This window comes from Leiobunum rupestre, chromosome 3 (genome assembly GCF_980474605.1).
Source record: "Leiobunum rupestre chromosome 3, qqLeiRupe1.1.hap1, whole genome shotgun sequence".
NCBI classification, from domain to species: domain Eukaryota; kingdom Metazoa; phylum Arthropoda; class Arachnida; order Opiliones; family Sclerosomatidae; genus Leiobunum; species Leiobunum rupestre.
In genome coordinates, this window is record NC_143386.1 from 26839942 (window position 1) to 26856872 (window position 16931).

Sequence of the window (16931 nt, forward strand, 5' to 3'; positions counted from 1 at the left end):
TTCTTCAGAAAGCAACTACGATCTACCAAAATGTATTCGGTAATGATTTTAAACAGTCATTGAAATTCTACATAAATAGCGATACGTGTGGGGTAACCGGCTCTTTAGTACAAATATTCAAAATGATATCGTTTTTTTACAAAATAAAGGTACCTTAATCTTTTATTCTATTTAAGATCGTGAAATTTTTAATTAAAAATTCAGGAAGTGTAATGCAATTTTACTATATTGCAATAAAAAATTGATTTATAGCGTTGATAACAGATTAGAACCTCATCAAAAAAGCGGTTAGAATATTACGCGATTTTGGCTTTCAGCCAACGATATTTACTTTTAATTGACATCTGCCAAATCGTATTACCCAAATTGGTATGCATAAGTTGCTTTACCCGCTTATGAAATTTATAGCCAAATATGGCGGTTTCAGCCTAGATTTACAGTAATATTCTACAAACCTTCCAAGTCAACTTTCTTCAACGGTCGCGAAGGGAAACCGGAAATATTAATAGAATGGATGTAATGGAACGTTTACTAGAAAACGTTTGAAAAATATCGGGTATCCACTTGCGTGTTTCGGAAGAAATCTCGGGTGAACATGCTCTAAAATGGACTTTTCCAACCCTAAAACTTAATTTTATTAGTATATGGTAAGACTTACGACCGTGAATTTTTATCAACTCTCTTTAAGGGCTATCGAATGCTACCAACGTTAACCCTGTGTTCCTAGGGGGAAGCTAACTTCATCGCTAGGGGGCGCAACATTAAAATTTTGGTGCTACGTTACTCCTGTTTACTTCCTGGTTATAAATATGTAAATATTATGTGTCTGGTAATTTTTTAATTTTGCCGCATTTTGGGCTTTTTGAAACACTGTGCTATGGGACCACGTTCAACATAGACAGTATGTTATTTAATAACTATATGTATATTAATTTTATTTGTAGTAAAATCATTATTTTTCAGATCTGTAGGGAATGTTGTCAGTGATGATGAGGCTGCAAAAACAATTGTTTTAGCTATGGAGAATCTGGGGGAAGAGGTCAATAAAAACATTGTTGAAGTACAAAATTCAGAACAAATTTGTCCCGTGGAATCAAATAGTCAAAACAATACTAGTAGTTCCAATAATGATGTTCATTTAAATCAGGAGTGGATCCAGGCCATCAAGTAAGGAGGGGCGATCATGGGAATTCAAAAGTCGTCTGCTATTTCTTCACAAATTTTGTTGGCAGGTATTAAAGTAGATGGCGCTATCGTTTCTAAGCTCGAAGCCTATATGGAGCGTGAAAATGTAACGTGGAGCTCTCATTTTCGTTTGCTTTAACGAAGTTCTTTCTACAACTAGAATTTGTGTTATAAATTGTCTTTCACCAAATAAATATATTTCAATAAGTTCAAAGATTGTTGTTTTTTCAAGTATTCTAAGGGGGGGGGGCGATCGCCCCCATCGCCCCCCCGATGGATCCGACCCTGATTTAAATACTCAACTTCAGTCTAGAAGTTCATGTAGTAGCCCTAATGCAGATTTGATAAATTCCAAAAAAAGAAATGCCACAATGGAATTTAACCAAAGTTATGGTGAAAGCTCATCAAAAAGAGGAAAACCAGAAGGGAAAAAAAGTGAAAAAAATCTAAAAAAGAAGCTAAAGATGAAATTTTTAACTCTTTAAAGACCACTGATGAACTATTTTTAAAAATGGTCAATCAATCAAGTCCAAGATCAAAACCAAATAACAAAAAAGATCTTTTCGGGGCATATATTGCAGCCGAGTCGAAAGAAATGAATGAACATGACAAGATACATAGCATTGTAAAAATTCAAAACATAATTAACCAAGTTAAATTAGAAAATTTAGATGAATTATAATTTTCTTAAATGATTGTCTTAACTGTACATACAAATGGAGTATCAATTTATTTTGTGTATCTGTTATGTACCTCCAAATTTCAATTTTGAAAAATATCCTAGAATAATTCAGTTCTCTTTACCTGATTAAAACTTTTTAGTAATGCTACCTTTAAAAAATATTTCCTTTTCATTTTCATTCATTGCTATTTTATAAAAAATAAACATAATCAAGACAGTATTTAAAAAAAAAGATTTGCCACTGCTTTTATTCATTTTAAAATTATTCGATTAGTGATGCTTAATTAGAATTTTTAGGTTTAGTTCCTTTCAAAACATAATCCCTTTGCCACGCAACCTCTCCAACTGGTGAATTAATGAATCTGAGAAATTCTTCTCTGATGTTTATGGCATCTCTGGAAGATCTGTTTGAACCAAATTGACCACGATTAATTAGGCCTATTGTTTCCTCCTGTCTCCAAGCACTTTCTTGGGATTCTCCTACAGCGTTTTCATAAAGCAGCACAATCGTGGCTTTGACAAAACTTTCAACGTTTTTTGTGTCCGCAATTATGGCTTTCCTATAAATTCTCCACATCAATCATTGATTCACCAGAAGCAAGAAATCTATAAAATATTATTAGGAAACGAATATTATTTACAGTTGCACACCGTATATCTGTAAAATATTACCGTAAATAACAAAGGCTTACCTTCTTTATCTTCCATTCTCATTTCATTTACCAAATTGTGATAAGCTCCTTGTGGTAATCTTCCTAAAAAAGTACTCCTAACCCATTTTTCTCTGTTAACGTTTTTCTGCCTTTTAAGTCTAGCTAAAGAGAGTAATAATTTTCTAATTCGAAGTAATAGTAGACACATAGCATTTCGATCATCCTCCATTTTACGTCGACATTTCTAGCTTTCGAAGTTCCAACAATCGCGCGAAAAAAATGATGTGTGTATGGTTGCCACGTGAAACAGCGCGAAACTAGCTCGAGACCGTATGTGTGCCTCCGCCTTTAGTATCTATTTGCAATTTATTGGCGCCGGCCGGGAATCGAACCCGGGTCTGCTGCGTGCAAAAGATTTACTCTAACCACTGAGACACCGACGCTTGTTAAGCTACTATGTTTTTCGTAAAACGCTTTGGCGAATGTCCTTTACGAAGCTAAAACGTTAGGTACTATAATTTAATCTACATCATTTTAAATATTTATAAATTATATTAATCTTATATTTAATTAAATATTTATAAACTATATTAATCTTATATTTAATTAAGTATTTATAAATTATATTAATCTGATATTTAATTAAATATTTATAAATTATATTAATCTTAAATATCCCAACAGATACTTTGGGTTTCATACTTTTTGTTAAAATCACCCCGTTTAAACATGATCAAATTCTATCCTAGTCAAAAACTTAAAATTTTCCGTAAATAAGTAATCATAATGTGTAGTATTGGTTAAAAGTTCACTTTTTTATTAAAATTCGGCCAACCCAACCAAATACAATCTTAAGGTATATTGAATATAACCTGTCATAGTTGCTCTTTTCATTTTCGACTGTATATTGTAAATCTTAACAAGAGCCCACCATAGCTTCCAAGTCTTAAGAATCTAAAGTTAGGTAAGAACAATTACCAATGTCCTAGAACTTGTAAAGCCCGCATTTGCATCCGCAAATGTAGGCTTTGTCCATAACAGTATTTCCCTTTACTTCTGAGAGTTATCTCGTTGTTATGGGCCAACGCTGCTCGGGAAGGTAGGGATGACTCATCCTCACTCGCGTCGTCCACCTTTGGAATTCTCCGAAAGTGGCGACCTCTGACCCGAAGGGTTAAGAGCGGGGTAAAGTTACCGGTGACGCTTACTATTGCACCACAGTGAGTCCGCAAAGATTTCTTGGCGGGCTTTCTCCTCCAGCCAATTAGGTTGGAGACTGGTAGCGTCATCCGAGGGGCCCGCTATATAAGGGACGTCGGGACAATGGATTAACTCTCTCTTGGTTACGGACTCCGACCTAACCAGTCACATCTTTTATATTCTCTCTTCTAGAGAAAGTTTGTTTAGTTGCCATAATTTGTTATCCTTGGTAAATATATATATGATTAATAAAGGTTCTTTTATAGTGTAACTCTCGTACATGGTTTTAGACATAAGCCGACAATTCCAGGCTTCACAAATGGCGCCCAACGTGGGGCCTGAGTTGTTGAATGTACGAGAGTTTAGGTTATTTTAATTTTTCATTGTAATTTTTAGGAATGGGTTAGTTAAATTTTTAGTGTTAGTGTATTTTTTATATTAGTGTATTGTGGGTACTTTTGTTTCCCAGTGGGGTTTCCGGAGGGGTTTTTGGGTTAGGCGGCTCCAGGGATTTTAGAGTCGCGGTTTAGGTCTTAAACATTAAAACCAGGTCCGGAATGGTTTTGGGAAATGAAGGGGCTACTGGTGCTGGAAACCCAGCCCAGGAGGATAGGGCGCAAGTCATGGCTCGTGCTTTGCGCGAGGCCTTGGACGGTTTTGCGACCAGCCGGGATGCGGGAGCACGCGCAGCCCAAATCCGGAGGGTTAAGTTAAATGTAGAAGCGCCGATCTACATGGGTCCGGTCGACGAGAAGTCTCCGTTGGAATTCCTGGAGGCTCTCAACCGGTATCAGGTGGCTACGGGGTACAGCGAAGGGGATATCCTCTTGAAGGTACTACCTTCGTGCATGCGGGGACCCGCTGCACTTTGGTGGTCGTTTCAAGGAGTGTTTGCCTCCTTGAACGTTTTTCGTCAGGCATTTCGCCACGAATATTTAGCCACCGATTATGCCAGGCGTATCCAAATTGAGTTGGATACCCGAACTCAAGGTGCGGATGAACCCCTGACGCAGTATATTCACTGTATAGCTGAATACTACCGGCGTATTGGGGGAAACGCCACCGAGGCTGATAAGGTAGCTCGAGTGTTAAGGCAATGTCACCCGACATACCCTCATCACTTAAAGGGAAAGGCATTCGCCACCCTGAAAGAGTTGTCGCAGGAGACCAAGATTATTCAATCTGACCTTCTCGCGCAAGCCATTTATCGCCCCCCGCCCACCGCTTTAGAATCCCTAGAGCCAACTCTGGCTCACGGGGGAATTTTAGGACAGGTTGGCCGAGCGCCCCCTGTTACTGGTGAGTTTAGCAGCCACCGGAGTGCCGGCTAATTCTAGCCAGGTATCTCTGGGTGTTATGGGAGTAGGCCTAGCTTCTCTGGATCCTTATTGGCATTATAGGCATCAGAGGCAGTCTGGTAATTGGTCGAGCGCGGCAATCGCCCCTCAACCAATGCAGCAAACTTTCCCGCAGAATCCTGTGGAAAGTGTTAGGCCGGTACACCAGAATTTAGTTTGTTATGGTTGTCGAAAAACCGGACATATCAAACGCCAATGTCCCGAGCAGGGAAACTGTTGAGGGAGGCCTTCCAATTAAATGGGTATACATCCAGGAAAGGGAGTGAGCCTCGGCAAAATTCTGACTTTTGGATAGACGGTAACGAGGGAGAGCTTCCGAATACTCAGAATTGCACTCCCTTGGTCAACCGGTGTGCTGACGGAACATTTGGCGGGAAAAATAACCCCTTTGTTACGGTTCCGAGCTTTGGAACATTCGTTTCTAGGCTTGTTAGACTCTGGTTCCTCCGTCTCTCTCTTGGGTGATAATTTTATCCCCATTTTTGAGAAAAAAGGGAGGAAAATGAGCGAAAATAGCACTACAGTTAGATTTGGCCGTGGCACGTGTCGTGTCGCGGGCAGTATCAGGCTTTCCATAAAGTGGGCCGGCGGCATTCGCCGCCAGCGCTTTCTTGTAGTTCGAGGTCTGACCCCCCCTGTTATCTTGGGTAGAGATTTTATTGGGGCGGAGAGAATAGACCTAAGAATGAGCGAGGGAGGGTGGTCAATCGGCCCCCTACCTCAGCGCGACGTTCCCTTCGATTCCGAAGAGGAAGGCGAAAGGGTAAATTATTGTCAGGTAGACAATGAGAGTCCCGGCGCCGTGGGAACCCCCACAGCGTTGGAGACGTTGGCGGTTTCAGAGGAAAACTCTTCTGACTCCGCGGAGGAAGGAAGAAAACTCTTCCAAGGAGTGGGGGCTTCCTTTCGACAGGAAAGCCATCATAAGTTCGCAAGTTACTGATCTAGGGTTAGCGAGGATTATCGCTGAGTTAGAGTGGGTTAGAAGCTCTGGAAGTCCGAATACGGCATTGGAAGCCGGGACAGTACTAGATCAGTATATAATGGACAAAGATGGCCTATTGTTTAGGTACTTCGCTCCTTGGGACGAGGAAGATGAAGACGGGCTTGAAAATGCTTGGAAAGTGGTAGTACCTAAGAGACTTAGAGTACCATTCATTAAGTATTTTCATGACGATGCACTTGCCGGCCACCAGGGGGTTTGCAAGACGTTTAAACGTTTGAAGATCAGAGTCACGTGGTCGGGGTTGAAGCGGGACGTTATCAAGTATGTGAGGGGTTGCGGGGTGTGCTAGAAAAGTAAGCCATCCCAGCAGCAGTTAACCCCCGGGTTACTTTCTAGCGTCCCCAGTGAAAGGCCTTTTGAATTGGTAACCGCTGATTTAATGGGTCCCTACACTCGAAGTGCCAAGGGAAATCAGTACCTACTCGTCATAGTAGATCATTTTACAAAGTGGGCAGAACTCTACCCGCTTAGGAAAATGACGACTGAGAAAATATGGGAGAAAATGTATGAAGTTTTCTGTCGATATGGATTCCCACGACAGGTTATAACTGATAATGCATCCGTATTTTCTAGTAAAAAGTTCAAAAGGGCCTGTTCGGATTTCGGCATTCGCCCTAAGACGACGGCCCCTTATCACGCTCAGGCAAATCTGACTGAGCGGATGAATAGAACTATAAAGCCAATGATAATTTCTTATGTCGAACGACATAAGGACTGGGACGCCCGTCTCCCAGAATTAGGCTTTACTTTGCGTTCAGGCGAGAGCAAAGTGACAGGGTATTCGCCCGCCGCTTTGAACTTAGGCCGAGAGCTTCGCGCACACCTGAATTGGGAGTTGATACCAGGAAATACTTCCGGTAATCGAAGCGCAGGCACGTACGCCGAGAAACTGAAAATTAGGCTGCATGATGCAATCGACCATGCACGCTTGAATTTACAGGATTCGAAGCTCATGCAAAAACTGCACTACGACAAGCGTCATCAAGCCGTTTTTTACAAACGTGGAGACCTCGTATTGCGCAAAACTCATCTTCATTCCGACGCTAGTCGTGGTATCACGACTTCGTTGGGGGATAAGTTTGAGGGGCCGTTTGTAGTGCAGGAAAGGACATATCGGCTGGGGGACCCGAACTCCGGTGATTTCATCGGAGTAACACACGTGTCCCAGCTGAAGACTTTCACCCCGCCGTGGCAAGGAGATGACCCTCCGTGTGACGAAACTGGTAGGGGGTGGAAACGCCCGACGAGAAGAAGGAAACCCTCTCTCGTCCCAAGAGGAAGAGGCAGCGTAGAAGGGGTGAGAGCACTGTAGACCCCCCTAAGCATCGCTAAAATCTGCGTTCAAAAGCAAATGCCTAGTAACACTTTTTGGGTGGGGGTCTAACTTATTGCGTTGAATTTGAGATACCTTGAATTGTACGTAATTTTGGCTGAAGATTGTTTCGCATTCGCGCCATCTTTTAGCAATTGTAACCAGGATCGGGGAGGTCGATCCCGATCTCGCCGCCTCCACCAGAGGCCTAGCGACACGAGGACGTCAGAATGGGCAGACGGCCTCAGGAACGCCGGGGCAGACCACCCTGTCGAGAGGAGGGCAACCAGCCCAAACCACAAGGCAGACGGCCTTAGGAGGACCCTTAAGGCATACCGCCCAAGGATCCAGGGGGCAGGCCGTCCACTCCGCAACAGCGTCCTTTGAGGTGAGGCATACGCCCCCTCAACGGATGTCGAGGACCGTGGCTACCTGGGTGGCACCGATGGACGTTGGCCTGTTGACCTATTTCAGTGCCGCCTGGTGGCCCAAGCAGCAAATGCTTGGGGTAGTGGGACGCCCCACTCCCCATGTCTTCCAGGGGTGTACTGTGGGAAAAGTAGCTCCGAGGGTGTATTCTTGGGTAGCGGTCCCTATGGTGCAGGGGGTTACCGTTGCCAAGTCAGTTGAGCCGATTCCGGTCGCTGAGCTTGGTGCCACCCCCGCCCCAGTCTCTCCCCCACAAGTGTCAGGATCCGCCGTAACGATGGATCTGGACACTTTGTTATTGGGGGATAACGACGTCTCTCCCCTCGATAGCGCCGACGACCACTTTATCGACGCTATGGACCACCTTGACCTCACACCCGACGCCTAAAGTTAGGTAAGAACAATTACCAATGTCCTAGAACTTGTAAAGCCCGCATTTGCATCCGCAAATGTAGGCTTTGTCCCTAACAGTATTTCCCTTTACTTCTGAGAGTTATTTCGTTGTTTTGGGCCAACGCTGCTCGGGAAGGTAGGGATGACACATCCTCGCTGGCGCCGTCCACCTTTGGAATTCTCCGAAAGTGGCGACCTCTGACCCGAAGGTTTAAGAGCGGGGTAAAGTTACCGGTGACGCTTACTATTGCACCACAGTGAGTCCGCAAAGATTTCTTGGCGGGCTTTATCCTCCAGCCAATTAGGTTGGAGACTGGTACACTAAAATGTAATACCACTAAGTGCAAAACCAGAAATAAAGCCGATAATTCCTATTGTTGCTTGATTTCATTTGCCTTCAACTTGTAACAATCTTGACTCTAAGGATCTCGAACAAATAAATTCAATACATACGGCACGGGGAAATATGTATTGAAATTCCCTTCGATTTTATTGCGTGGGTCAGATTTCGAAAAGTTGCTAATGGTACTTTTTGGATCTTCCCTCCTTTCAGATTTCCACAGCTTCACCCCCCTGAAAGTCATTGTGTCGTAATAACTTAAATGACTGTGAGCCGCCCTTGAGGAGATCAGACACGAGAGTCAGGCGAAAAGCCTTGACTTTGGTCTCAGCGTGAACTAGGCCGAGTCCGCCCTAGCACTTGTCAAAAGATGGTTTTTTCTCCAAAATCCAATGGAAACCGTTCCAAAAGAATTGGGAAAAAGACCTGTGCACGGTAGGGACCTTGAGCCAGTGGCAAAGATCCGAAGATGCGAGTTAGTTTATGAGTGAGACGTGGCCATAAGCGGAGCAGAGGTGTCGAAGCGAATATGAAAGTCTGTAGGCGCGGCGAACTTTAGCGGCAAGATCAAAAGTGGTATTGTTACCGAGGAAAACCTAGAGGAATTTTCCACCATCAGATTACTAATGCATAGCATGAGGTTGGTAGGACCGACTACGCCACGCACTGCACCACATACCGAAGGGAGGGGGCGTAGTGTATCAGATTTGTAGCCCGGTGTACCGCAAACAGAAAAAACTCATTTTCATGCACTCTTTTATTGGTTAAAAAAATATATAAAAAAATATTTAAAAAAATAACGGATTAAACTATATAAAAGTTCTAAAACCTAATAAAAAAGTAGAATAAGATATTTATTAATCAACAATAACCACGTCATACCTTTTTGCTATTTCGAAAAAAATAACAGCGTCGTCGATTGACAGGGATCGCTAAAACTTCTCTGCACCGCGATTTCGATTGCAAAATAAACAGCTAGCTAAATCTAAATCGCAAAATAGCAATCATGTTGAAATTAACAGGAATAGCAAATCGTCTCTGCATCGGGCTCTTCGTCCAAGATATCGACGATTTATGGCAGCGCATATTTAATGGATGTAAGCTGTAACGCGATTGTCATATAATTCAATTTCAAATCTGTTTTTAATATTAACTTTAATAAAACAAATTCGTTATATACTTCCTATTTTCTAACAACATTTATTTATTTTGGACATATTCCGTTCTGACAAGGCTTGCATTTGCATCTAATAGCGAGGCTATGCTCCTTGCATTTCATTCCAACAGCTGAAACGGGGAAAAAAATAAAAAAAAATATAACATTTCAAAAAATTTTATTTAAAAAATTATCGTTATTATTATAGTTTCGTCCTACTGTCCTTAAATCGCAAAAATATAAACAAAAATTCCGCAATGTTTGCAACATTAATAAATGATAACAGCTCAATTTTAAGTTCACATCTAACAGACGACCAGTTTTGGAACAGCCGAAAAACCAAGCAGCTGGGTAATGCGATCATTAAGGTTTGGGTTCGTGTAATAGGTAAACCAAGACGTACGACGGTCAGAATACACACAATCCTTCTAATTTGTTAAGTTTGTTTGAGCTATTCACAGCAACCTGCAACGCCGGTATCACAACCAAATTATATCCACGGTCACAGATGTATACATATTTACGCTTATTTGTTACTTCTAGTCATACTTTGAAAGCATCGAAGTTTCCTTCGATCAGTGTCACTCTTATTTTTTACTTCTGATCACACCTATTTGTTACTACTAGTCAGCCGTTGAGTGTCACACTTATTTCTTCTGGTTAATAATAATAATAATAATAATAATAATAATAATAATAATATTAATAATCAGCTAGGCTAATACCCAAGGCACCACCTTAGGCAAAGGCTAGTTCGATCCGTTTCATACTTATTTGTTACTTCTGATCACACTTATTACTTCTGGTCATACGCCGAAGACTAGGTCGATCAGTGTCATACTTAATTGTTACTTCTGGTCATACATTGAAAGCGCGGCGCACTCTGAACGACCTTGAAAAACGCCAGAAGGAAACTGGAGCGTAGACCTCTATCAACACGCGGATTTACAATGTTGGAAATTGCGGGGCTCCGTATACGCTGCCCAAAAAACCTTACTTAAATTTAAAATTAAGGAACGTATTTGCAACTCTTGGTTATATGTAAACCACAGCTATTCGAAAATATAACTTTCATGAAAATCGGACTTAAATTAAGGAACTTTATGCCGACTTTCAGGCGGAAATATAAGTGTCACACTTATTTGTTACTTTTGGTCATATAAGAACGGCCTCCGATAAGTGGCATACTTATTTTTTACTTCAGGTCATACGTTGTAAGCATCGCGTATTACTCCGATAAGTGTCACACTTATTTGTTACTTTGGGTCATATTAGAACGGCCTTGGAAAATGCCAGAGAGAAATTCACGTAAAGTCTATAACCACGCGTATTTCCAAAGTTAGAAGTTGAGGGGGGTACTTATACGCTGTCCAAAAACCTTACTAAGAATTAAAATTAAGCAACGAAATTGCAATTCTAGGATATATGGAAACCACAGCTATTCAAAAATATAACTTTCATGAAAATCGGACTTAAATTAAGGAATTATAAAACTACGAACATTGGGGTCCCGTAAATAACCCCGAAAACTATACTTAAATTCAATATTTACTGATATAACCGAAGTTGTAGTTCAGATGAATCCTAACCTATCCAATAATATTTTTTAACGTTACCGGACTTAATTTTTAACAAAATATCAACCACACAAAGCCAAACTACCGAAAACGGTAAATTGGGCAAATGCCCAACTTCTTGGGCTTCGATTTCAAAACTTTATGAAAGGCTATCAATGGCGATGCATGTACATTCGAACGAGATATCATTGACTCTTCTAGCCTTAACCGTTGAAGAGGTATGCGCGACACGGCGGCATCGGCATCGGCATCGGCATCGGCTACACTGTACGTGAGACTAATACACACAAATCCTTAGGATTATGTGTAAAAAGGACTATGTAAACAAATCGAGGTAACCATCGTTAAAAGGTAACTAAAACAGTATTTAAAGTACCTGCTGGTTGGTTTTGCGCTTGTTGTAGCCTACTTCCACGGGCTAGTAGGCCACACTTTGAATCTCTTTGGCGCTCTTTTAACTCATCGTAGGAAAATGGGGAAAAACAGGCATACTTATCAACTCACCCCCTACAACTCCTTAAATTTTTGCGTAACCTTTTGAAACATCCGGTATAAAACACAGCGTTGTCTTACATAGTTGGTGCAATATTGTACAAACCAGGGTTGTTACTTAATAAAATCACCTTACTTTAATTAAGTTTTTTCGAAGCATTTTATTTCTATTTTTGTTGTCAAATCAATTTCGATCCATTATGAAGAAATTTCAATATTTTTATTTTATATAAAAGTAGAAATAAAATCTTTCGGAATTTTTTTGAATTTAGATTTTATTTGTCACAAATAACTATATTTCTTTCAACTCATGTTTCGACCTCAGGTTAAATATGTCGTAAAGATGTAAATCTCAAATTATATTAATTTTATAAGCAACGGATAATACGCTGTAATTAGATCAATTGGAAATAAAACACAATGAAATATTACCGAGCAAACACGAATTGCAGCACGGTGGAAGATTGTTGGTGCTACGTGGAACGAACTCACCGCCAACTTCGTCACAAGACTTTTTATCGGTCTCGGCGCATCGAACGTTACTGCAGGTTATTCTTTGTGAGTGAACGTGACCAAAGATGAAACCAGCGGCGAATATTGTAGCGAGACAGAGCAGCGAACGCATCGTTTTTCGAAACGGCGACGGAGAATATTGATGAAAGCAGTATAATCAGGATAGCTTTTGTAGAAAAGCCCTTGAGGAAATAAACTAGTTCATGTTATGCAATCTGGTTTTACTAGGAAAGTTTTATCTCTACTGTGTGAAACGACACGCCACGCGAAACAGGTGTACATAGTTCATTTAATTTATGTTTACATCCTGTTTCGTTGGATTGTGTAAGAATGCTTCGACTACATTTAATTTCAGCTACGGTAATTTTAAATTTTGAATGGGCTGACCTGTAAAAGTGAATGGTATTAAAAAAATCAAGACTGAAATTTATAACTTTAATTTTAAATAAATTACTATAATTAAAATTAATTAAAACCCATAAGTCTTTTAGTTTTCAATACTTCTTTGTAATTTTTAGAAAAATGTTTATTCAGGTTTTGTGTTAGCATTCACGAAACATGATATCTCAAAATGCCGGACGCATATTTTATGATGATTGTAGAGCTCGTCTGTATCTTTCTCAAAAAGATCTGGTCTTCATTTTTTAGCCTGACAAAAATAACTTATGTTCTGTCGCACTGCTCTTTCCGTTTTGGAATCTGAAATAAAGAAAAACAACTTTTTACCTTCCGCCCAATTTCTGATAACAGTATTCATGGATTTCATCAGACCATTACAAGTGTAAGTCATAATTTTTGTAATTGTAAATAGAACAAGGTTTTTTACTACATTATGTTATGGTTTCATATATTTAAATACACCAGGTGAACTAGAAACAATTGATATAAATTTCATTTTATGACGCAAAGAAAGTTTTGCTAAAATTTCATTTTATGACGCAAAGAAAGTTTTGCTAAAGTGCTTTTGTTTTAATTTGATCGCACGGGACCATTTCTTTAAAACTCTTGTAAGAAATGAAATCGCCAAATCCCCTTGAACGTTCTTCCCTTTTTGATAACAGATATGGTTAGCGTCTTTATTAAGTTTAAGGGTTTCAGAGATTTACGCCCACAAAAAACCAGGACCCAAATCAGAGAAATAGCCACTAATGTGAAGTTCGGAATTTTGACTTGTGCCCAATTGTTACCATTTATTATTCATTTGATTTTAGACGGTGAAGCGATAAACACAAAAGCAAATTCCAAAAGTTTATAATCGAACTATCAGAAGTGTGCTAAATCCTACAATGGTTTTATTAATGCCAAGATCCATTATTTCAAAGAATCGAGTTTAATCAACACTGTTAAACAGGGTCAGAACTAATAGGTGATTATGAAAAATATCGGTGGTCACGTGATTTGGTTAAGTACTACCAAGTTGAAAGTATCAAAATTGGCCCTTTTTGTAAATTCGTCTGGCTAGTTGGGCAAGGGTTAGCGAGATTTTTATAATTTCATTGTTCAATCGAAAGGATTTTTCGTTTTTCGTTTTGAGAGAAGTATGCCAAGTCGTTAAATTAAGGTAATTGATTTATTAAATGAAATATTTTTAAATTCTATCCAAATTGATTTTAATTCATTTTCAGGACTAATGGAAACATGTATGTAAATATAACTTTGTGTCTTCTATTGAAATTGGGCTTGTTTCTTTATCAATACTTGGTCTAGAACTATAAGAAATAAAAAAAATATATAATAAATTTGTTAACTTTATGTATTTTTAATAATTTTAGAAAAATACTAACTTTTCAAACAATCAATAGATGGTTGGTGCTTTTTACTAAACGCGGACGACCGCGGGCCTCGGTAGGTGCAGACGAATTTAAGCAGCCGACGCTTTGTCAAAAAATAACCAACTCCCGTGAGCCTCTGCGCGCAATTCTTTTTCATAATCACCTATTCGGAATTAAACAACTTGTATGAGGTGAATGACAAGTATTTTCCCCGATAGCTAATGGGATAGTGCATCTAATTTTGGAAAGCGCACATGAGCAAAATATGAGTGTTAAGGAAACTGTTGAAGACACGTAATGGCACTGGTACAGTTTGATTTGCTTAAAGCCTGACCATTAAGCCTTGGCAGAAGCAATAAATTACACTAACAATACCACACCGAACGTTTTTGACGAAGCTGTACTTAAGGAGACCTAACACTAGTTGTGTGGGCGTTATCTATTTTTATCTCCTCTGAACGCATTGGGTCAGGGGGATAAATTTCAATTTCATTATTTGACTTTTTTTAAAGTCAGCGAGGCCCTTTAAACTTTGTTCTTTACCATTAAAAGTAGGGCGCTTTTTACAGAACAAAATAAAGTGCAATATCGACAATTCATTATTTTATATAAAAATTTAACATAATTTTTGCTAATCGGCAATTCCGTATGTATAAAGGCCAACGGGAGGATACTTGAGGATAGGGACGGGACAACCATGGTGGAAGTACGATAACAACCCGTTGGGATTACAGGACTACGCTACTGGTCCAGGCATTAAAGATTAGTATGGGGCAGTTTAATAATTCTGAGTACGTGCACATGCACCTTATTTACGGGCGGGCTCAAGAAAATATTGTAGAAGCCCAATGATTGTTTCGAGTACGGTTCCCTCAAAGAACGTTACTAGATCAACACACAGTTGCCGCTGTTGACAAACACTTGAGAGAACACGGACAAATTCAACCAATTTGATTCAACTTATTTTTTATTAAATCATTTTATTCGATATGATTCGTCTTGCCTTGTAGTTAAGTAAATTACTTTACCAAAGTAAATTTAAACAATAATTACTCAGTGTTCTTTCCATTGTCGAAAACGATCCTTGAACAAGTACCAGGCAAGTTGGGTGACAAATGGGTGTAAATCACATAATGGTTTGGAAAATTCTGCATGGTCCTCAATTTCAAACGTATCACCTCGAAAAGGTTGAAGCTCTGAACGTCGCAGACTATCATAGGCGAGTGGACTTTTCTCAGTGGATTGTTCACAAAGAAGGTCGTGACCATCCGTTAGCGAGTATTCTGTTAACAGCCGATGAAGCCCATTTTTTCCCATGGCGGTATACTCAACTTGCACCACACTCACCAGTGGAGTCCAGATAGCCCCCACGGGACTAGTGTTAGATCTCATCAAGTGCAGTTTAACCTTAATGTTTGGTGTGGTATTGTTGGTGACCATTTAGTGGTTCCTTTTTTTATTCCGCGTAGGTTACATTGCCAGGCATACTTACAATTTCTGCAATATAATTCAATCAATCTATCATTTTTACCTCTCCGAGGGGACAAAGTCCCCTAGGAGGGGTTATACAACCACCGTGTCTGTCTGTCAGGCCTGCGAACACGTTCGCATTTTCGGTGCCAAGTGTAATCACTGCGTACGCAGTTTATCGAAGGGTTGGTGAGCGTTAACGGATTCATTTGCGGTTTAGTTTGGATGGTGTTTTTTCGCTCACCGTCGTGACGGTTTGGTGTATTACGTTTTTGTAATGTTTATGCGTAGGTTGTGAGTGTTGAATTTGTTAAGTTTGTGTTCTGATGGTTGTGCATGTTTATTCTGTTGTGTTTATATGGGCGTTTTCTTTCCAACTTCTTCTTAATGACTTTGGGACGGACCGAGTGCTGAGTGTAATGCTACCTCTCAACGTCCAATGGCAGGGTTTCCACCAGTTGTACACGGTATTCGTCTTAGTATCAATTTGCGATCGCATCGGGCGGGATTTGAACCCGAGACCTCCTGCTTGACAGGCGGACGTTCTACCACAGAACCACCGACACTTGTTACGCCTTATTGAAAATTAGACCTTCAGCTTTATCGGAAGCGTATTTAATAGAGTACGAAATTTTGGTTTAATTGAAATAGAATTGAAATTGAAATTATTGCATCGAAGAAATTCTAATTTAGCGTTTCTCTATTGATTAAAAACAAATGCGCCACCCAGGTTTCGCACTCAGACCATTCGGCTTGGCAGACGAGCGCTCTACCACAGAACCACCGCATCGTAAGCATAATAGGTAATAAAGTCTTTTTTTATTAATGAATTTATGAAGGCCTAATCTGGTTTTTTTACGAATGAAATTTTAAAGGTTAAATCTTGTTTTAGCGCAGTCAGCCGAGATAAGAGGGTTAAAGGGTAGACCCTGTGGGTGGTCCACTTTGTTAGTTTTTTGTTATTTATTTACGGGTATTATTAACGACCTATGTATAGTTGTGTTAGTTCAAAGACGATATTTTAACGTTTATTGCTTTAAGAGCTGGCGGTTAGTCAAGTGACTCTCTGTGCTTTGTTGATGGTAAGGTTTTTGCTTCTTGTAAATATATTTGGTGTGGATATTTGGATATCTACGATTTCTAACGCAGTCAATGATTTCCTGGGTGTGCGAGTCATTATATGATATTGGAAATTGGAGGGCATTGGTCTTTTTCATGCGCTATGTGTCACAACGTCAACTGGAAGTCTACGAGTGTTGAAATAAAATGAGCGTTAAAGATGCGGCAAGTATTTCGTAAGCGAGAAAAATACAAATACCATCTGTAGATATTTCTTTCATTAAAATTTGCTTAGTATTATATTCAACTGATAAACATGTACTGTAAAAAGGGT

At 39.9% G+C, this 16931-nt stretch overlaps 1 long non-coding RNA gene across 1 annotated transcript; it reads right to left on the minus strand.

The window, feature by feature from the left end:
• Positions 1-9694: 9694 nt before the first annotated feature.
• Positions 9695-12463, minus strand: LOC149950973 (uncharacterized). The gene is made up of 2 exons (XR_016479980.1): positions 12216-12463; positions 9695-9845 (listed from the first exon to the last, which is right to left on the minus strand). It is a non-coding gene; the product is annotated as an uncharacterized LOC149950973 (long non-coding RNA).
• Between the last annotated feature and the right edge of the window lie 4468 nt (positions 12464-16931).